Source organism: Sinohyriopsis cumingii, chromosome 1, assembly GCF_028554795.1.
Source record: "Sinohyriopsis cumingii isolate HCF-2022 chromosome 1, ASM2855479v2, whole genome shotgun sequence".
NCBI classification, from domain to species: domain Eukaryota; kingdom Metazoa; phylum Mollusca; class Bivalvia; order Unionida; family Unionidae; genus Sinohyriopsis; species Sinohyriopsis cumingii.
In genome coordinates this window covers 67,613,276-67,619,439 of record NC_142961.1, presented here as the reverse complement: position 1 = coordinate 67,619,439, position 6,164 = coordinate 67,613,276, and positions in this window count along the sequence as shown.

Below are 6,164 nucleotides of genomic sequence, written 5' to 3'. Positions count from 1 at the left end.
GCTTGGTAGACTTAGATCTTTGTGTGCTCTGTTAGCGCGTTGTTTTCCCACACCCTCTTTGTTAGTCGTGCCATGACGGTGTTTGCCTTTTCAAGCCTTCTGCCCAGCTCCACATCGAGCGAGAGAGTGTTGTTGATGGTTGATCTCAGGTAAGTAAAGTTGTTGACTGCTTCCAGGGTGACACCGTCGATTTTGATGGACGGGGAAGTGATCGCATCTTGCACTCTGACGTTTGTCTTGTTCAGACTGATGGTGACCCCGAACTGCTTTGCAGGCATCAGCGAAACGGTCTCCCAGTTTCTGGAGGACATCCTCGGTGTGGATCACAAGAGCCGCGTCATTCGCAATGAGCATCTTCCCTGATAAGCACCGACCTCACTTTGGTCTTCGACCGCAGTCGTGCTAGGTTGAACAGCTGCCCGTCGGACCGGCTGTGCAGATATACGCCATCAGTGGACGAGTCGAACGCGTAGGAAAGGAGCGGGTAGTAGAAGATCCCGAAAAGGGATGGCACCAGCACGCAGCCCTGCTTCACACCGCTGTTGATGGGAAAGGAGTCTGAGGATGATCTATCGTAAAGGACTGTTCCCTTCATATCGGCACGGAAAGAGATTATCATGCTGCGGGGTGGGGGGGGGGGGTGCAGCCGATCTTACTGAGAAGTTCGAATAGGCCCTTCCTGTTGACCAGGTCTAAGGCCTTGGTGAGGTCGATGAACATCATGTAGAGTGGCTGACCTTGCTCTCTGCTCTTTTCTTGGAGTTGCTGGAGGGAGAAGATCATGTCTGTTGTCGACCCACCTGCTCTGAAGCCGCACTGAGATTCCGGGTACACACGGTCCGCCAGCAGCTGAAGCCTGTTGAGGATGATGAGGGCGTACACTTAGCCAACGATGCTCAGGAGCGAGATTCCTCTGTAATTGTTACAGTCACTGCGGTCGCCCCTGATTGTTTAAAGGGTCACAATGGTGGCGTCGCGCATGTCTTGGAGGACTGCTAATTCCTCCCAGCAGACGCAGAGTAGCTCACTGAGCGGCTGAAGCAATGTCGGTTTTCCACGTTTAATAGCTCCAGGCAGGATGTTGTCGCTACCTTGTGCTTTGTCGCTTGGGAAGGAGTCGATGGCTTTGCTGAGCTCCTTTAAGGTGGCCACTTTGTCGAGCTCCACCATGGTGGGCAGTTTCTGTATGCTGCTAAGGGCCGTAACGGTGACTGATGATTCTCGGAAGTATAGCTCTGAATAGTGCTCTACCCATTTGGCCAACTGTTGTTCACGGTCTGTAATCTTCTCTCCCGTCAGAGATTTCAGGGGGCAACCCCTTTCACCGTAGGGCATAGAGCCTTCTTGATACCACTCTACATACCTTGGATGTTTCCAGACGCGGCACTGTGCTGGATTCCTTTACACAGTTTGCTGACAATACTCGTTCGCGCACTGTCTAGCGATTTGTTCGGTGATGCTTCAAGCACTTCTGAGGGCAGCAAGTTTTGTTCATTGAGTCATTTTTTTGTAATCTGTGAAGGCTTTTAGTTTGTCCTCGATTATTGGTTCCATCCTTGAAAGGTGTGCGTTGAACCAGTCCTGACTGGGCCGTTCCTTCTTGCCAAACGTGGACGTGGCTGTGCTGTACATGGCACCCTTCATGGCATTCCACTTGGCTGTGGCATCGTGCTCTGGCAGCTCTTGGAGAGCCTGTTCCATGGCTGATACATACTCATCCACCTTGGAGGGGACCGATATCTGCGCAGTGCTGACGCGAGGGAGACCTTTTGGTTTTGAGCGGTGTAGTGTGTGTGGCTGTTGGCGCACTCTGCTGATCACAAGGGCGTGGCCGGAGTCGCAGTCTGCACTTTGGTAACTTCTGGTGGAGAGGACGCTGTTCAGGGCAGAGCGCCTGGTTATGACCAAGACGAGATGGTGTCAGCGATGAGACCTGGTGTGTTTCCATGACACTTTGTGTTGTGGCTTACACTTGAAGGTGTTTGTAACGCACATGTCATGTGGGTGCCCAGCTTCAGCAGTATCTGACCGTTTTCATTGCCATGATGTCTGAGGCAGGTAGGCCACGACTCGTGGTTCACGCCTACACTGGCATTAAAGTCGCCAAAGAGGAATAGTGGCTCATCTTTAGGGCATCCTTTAATATGTTCGTCCAGCCACCCATAGAACTGATCCTTTGTCTTCTGAAGGCGTGAGGGTGGGGGCGTAGACACTGAGGATGTTGACAGGACCTGCAGCAGTGGCAAGGCGAATGCAGAAGAGACGCTCAGTGCCCCATGAGGGAGGCTCAACTGAGGCCAGGAGGGTGTTTCTGATGGCAAAGACCAATTCGTGCTGGCGGGGCTCTTCAGGTTCTCGACCCTACCACAAGAAGGTGTAGTTTTCCTCTCTGAGGGAGCCGCTGGAGGCGAGCCTGGTTTCCTGGAGGGCAGCTATGCTAATATTTAGTCTAGTGAGCTCTCTGTCAATGATGGCCGTCTTCCTGGTGTCGTCCACCTCTCAGAGGTAGTCAGAAATGCCTGTGCACATGGTGCGTACTTTCCAACTTGCAAATCGAATGGCTGAATTTTTTTTTTGTCTGGTGCAGAATTTTCGTCTGCTTGTCTTGCTGAGGAGCACATTGAGCAACAGCCACTCACTAGAGCAGACAGACGTTGGCGGGCCAACACCTTGCTGATTGGGGCTGCCCGGCTTGAGGCGGACGATAGTCGGTTAGTGGCACGCGATAATCCCTCTCACCGTAGACTGCCAGCTTCCGTGTTGTTTCCTCACTCAGAAGCAAGGCTGGAGTGGCCTCTATAGGACTCAAACCTGGTCGTGGAGTATGGAGATCCTGGGCTGCCCAGACGTCACGATCCCCCTCTCGTCCTTGCTGGTGGGGTTCAAAAAAATGCTGAGCATGACAGGGCTCGTTAGTCTCGGCAGGAAACCAGTCTAAGAGAAGGAAAACTCTGACTCCAAACCCGGGCAGATGGAGCTCGTTAGCCCTGTCAGGCAGTTCATACAGGAGAAGGAAACTCTGATGCCAAACCCAACAGGTCCCAGCCATTGGATGATGGCTTCGCTGCCTTGTGGATATCTTCGGGAGAAGGAAAGGCTTCGGGAGTAAACCCAGACAGAAAATCCAGAGTGGAGCCCCTAAGGCGGCTGGGTGCTAACTACGACTTCCTTCCGGCAGCTCCTACATCCGAACTGGTGCCAAATGTCCAATGTCATGGAGAAGGGTATTACATGATAAACAGCACTCTTCTGACAGACAAGGCAAATATTTATTTACTTCCATTGGCAAAACTTCCAGAGTTGATTGTGAGGATACAGCATACGTAAAAGATAGTGCATTGTAAGAACATGGGGTTAAAATCATACATATTTGCAGTACAAACATCTTTCAAATCAAAAATAAAAACTATATTAAAAGAGTAATTTTGATAAGCAATGCTTTGATTCGCACACACACACACACGCAAATCCATCCCGTTCCCCGCCAAAGTGCAACCACACCTTTTATCGAAGACTATTTCTGGACAAAGATTTATCCGGAAACTTAAACTTGATAGATAATATTAATTTTTTTAAATTTAAATCCACCTACCTGGACAGATAATAATAATAATAAGAAGAAGAAGGATAAGAAAAAAGAAGAGGAGGAGGAGGAGAAGAAGAAGAAGAAGAAGAATCATACTCAGATTAAACCTTTGCTCATCATCTTCATCAAACACCAGCTGTTAAGATATATAATATCATTTATCTATTATAAGACCCAGTATAAATAAAAACGTCAGTCATGTATAATTATGATATTCCCGAATTTGCATCATCAAAACTCATATTATAAGTATATGTCTTTTGTATTTTCTTGAGAATTCAGAACCGTAAACCAACATTTGATAATTAATATCTTTTCACAACAAAACAGTTCTTTCTTGTTCACCATTCTGGGAATTGTTGTGGTGGAAAAGATTTTTTTTACAGCTACAATAACAAGAGAAAAAAACACGAGAAATGTGCACCATCCCTATCAGTGGTCAACACGAGAGAAATGTAAAAAACTGGTCTCTGAAGCCTTGTTACAAATACTGTTTGAACTCACAGATATGATAGGCTTGTACGAATTGTCTTCTTCTAAAGCAAAGAAAATTAGGCTCGCATCTCAAAGATCAAATCAACCGGCTACAACAACAGCAACAACAATGGCAACAATGGCTATTGGACTCGTATGAGGGTAAGAGCGAATCGGTTGTATTTTTTGATGGGAGGAAATATATGAAGTTTTACACCTTGTTGTATCAGTTTCAAAGACTTTGTTCAAGGACCACCCATGTATTCAAGAAAAGATGATACAAGCAAAGCCAACTTGTGCGTTTGTACTAATATAGTCTTATGAAAGAAAATCCAAGATGATCAAATTAAAATATCCACATATGTTTCGGAAGCTGTGAAGAACATCAAACCAGCACGTATATTCTGATGAACCTAATCCCAGATTGAAGATCACGTGGTCCACGATCAGTTGCCTAAACTTCACTGTCCTACATCTGCAATAATGGGGAAGAGCTTATCTAGACTTATTTCACTGATTACGTTTCCTGATTCTGTATTGACCAATATGTGAAAAGAATGCAAAAACCTATGTGTTCATGCGTTAAGAGCAAATCCAGTAAAACGTGCAATCTAGGTTACAGTGACTGTTTTCATACGGGTATGGTGTTGATAGAAATATATACAATCGTCTAGATTAAGGACACCAGGATGGACAGTCAGAACACTAAATTTAAACAAAGGTCGGGTCACAATTACCTGCTTTGTGGTGAGGATGTAGTTCCATCACAATGTAACCCTTTAAAAAGTTTCATGGTTCCAGGGGTAGCTGCACGTATACGTAAATAAACTTTAAATCCACATTTTACTGAAACCCAGGAAAATACGAACTTGATGAATCACAATTATGCAGAATGTCTTAGAATGGATTCACAATAATCCCAAAATAGTATTAATACAGTCAGTTAGCATGTAAGCACTTCCAATGAATGATTTAAGTAATGATTCTTATCAAATTATATCTGGACACAGGTAAAAGTGATTCCCACTGACTGATATTAAAATAGAAATGAATAACCTTATGCACAAACCTAAAACACAATAAGATCACAAGCATGCAAGTAAATTCGAGAAAATACAAAACCGGTCCAAAAGGGTTGAGGCAGACAAATAATCATATTTAAATCCAATTCCAAATCCAAATAAACATATTTAAAAATAACGACATTAGTCCGTAAGGCCCAAACTCTTACCTACAATTACGGACAAAGGTCAAAGACAAGATAAATGAAATATATTACCAATTAATTTTGTTCCAATTTACATCTGAAAAACAGGAAGTGAAAATGACCAAGCGGAATTAGCAGAATTTTTTTTTAGAGGTGTACATCTGAGATAAGGCCAAGCTGTATACCCTATAACCCAAATAACAACCACCAACAACCATAAATCATACACCCAAAAAAAAAAATTAAAGTTATTTTAGTAATACCTAAGATATAAAAGGAGTATGTTTAAATAACCAGGAAATCCAGTTAGGAAAAATGTGAAATTCTTTTCCTACAAAGATCTAACCCTTTGCAAAATATGAACATTTGTGCAGTATCTTTTCTCTTTTTGAGCAATGATGTGTGTGTGTGCGTGTGTGTGATTTGGATTTTTAACGTAGCCGTAACAGTTTTTCAGTCATATCGCTACGATGTCTGCAGTGTGGCAGTTTATAGTGATGTCTAGCACTGGGGCATCATGCCGCAGACATGTAGCATGATGTCAAACCCGGTCACATTATCCTGACACCAGGCCGACCAGTCCTAACACTAACCTTTTAATGCTGAGCGCCAAGCGAGGCAGCTTTTAGTACCATTTTTAAAAGTCTTTGTTATGACTCGGCCGTGGATCGAACCTACGATCTCCCGCATCGGACGCGGACGCTCTAACCACTAGGCCACCGGAGCGGTGTACAATGATGCATAATTTTCTCAATAACATGGTACGCTAACATTGATGTTATGTATGAAATAAGCTAATTATGCTTATTTTGATCTGACTTATACAAATTGCCTTGAAGCAGTATTGCGTGTGAAAGTGCTTTAATTCTGGGAAAATTAAAAATATTGGAACACAGA